The 1,095-nt window shown below is 47.6% G+C and overlaps 1 protein-coding gene across 1 annotated transcript in view; it reads right to left on the minus strand.

Moving 5' to 3' along the window:
- Positions 1-1,095, minus strand: part of LOC102672303 (disintegrin and metalloproteinase domain-containing protein 10-like) — a 31,375-nt gene that overhangs the window by 16,476 nt on the left and 13,804 nt on the right.

Here is a 1,095-nt window from a genome sequence, read left to right on the forward strand (position 1 = left end):
ATCCACCGTGTATTCCACCGGCGCGGAATTAGGAGACGCGGCTACGCAAACTTCCCGAGTTTCCCTCCTTCTCTCCCTTTCCTCTCCTCCAAGATAAATCACCGGTATTGTTCCACTTGGTGGGTTCGACGGTAATGATGCTCGTTAAACGTCCTCGAAACGCATCGATTTTACGTAATCGTACGCTTACGCGGAAGAATTGCCTCCCGGCGAGAGAATCTGTCGATTCTCCTTCCCGAGTTATCGAGATGGAGGATGTCTCGAGAAGCGAGATAGAGAGAGAGAGAGAGTAATTGCTGCTCGAGATCGACTCCTGGAAATTCGAGGGAAAACGAAAGGGGTACGACGAGATGCACGTTACGTCGAAGGGAAACGCAACTTCTTCTTCCTTCTTGCTATATATACCACACCTCGAATAGGGTATCTGGCTTGTTTCCAAACGAGCTCGAGGATGACGATCGAAATGAGATTCTCGGTAGAATCGGCGGGGATCGGGCGAGGATTATGCGTCTTCTGTCGAAGGACGTCAACCGGCGAATGAACTGCGTCGGTTCGGTGACCAGCCAACAAACTCCCCTCCCTCTGGCGGGGAGTTTTTCTCTCTTTCGCTATTTTCCCAGCCTTTGATGATTTATTCCGCCCAAGAGGTCGGCGGGGAGGGGAGATAAATCTAAATTATCTTCGGGACCTCCGGCGATTTATACAGCCGAAGCTTTTCGCTGCTTTTTTTTTTTCCATTGCCATTCTCTCTCTCTCTCTCTCTCTTTCTGTCTACAAAACGCTTTTGTCCGCGAGTTTCGACGGGGAACACGAAATTCCAGAGAGCAAAAAGCGGCGGGAGAGCGGGATATATCCGCGTTGATCGGATCGGGTTGTCGAAAACGCAGCAACGTTTGAAGCGAGACACGTACACACCGTGAAAAGGAATATATGTACATATATATATATGTACATATATCCGCGTGTTGTGTACACGCCGCGTGCGTTCAACACCAAAGGAGCAGTCTTCCTGACTTTTTCAAGTTTTTTCTTTTTTTTTTTTTTNTCTTCTATTGCGCGTATTAGAATTAAAAAGTCAATTTTTAAAAATCTCCT

Source organism: Apis dorsata, unplaced genomic scaffold (genome assembly GCF_000469605.1).
Source record: "Apis dorsata unplaced genomic scaffold, Apis dorsata 1.3 scaffold_292, whole genome shotgun sequence".
NCBI lineage: Eukaryota > Metazoa > Arthropoda > Insecta > Hymenoptera > Apidae > Apis > Apis dorsata.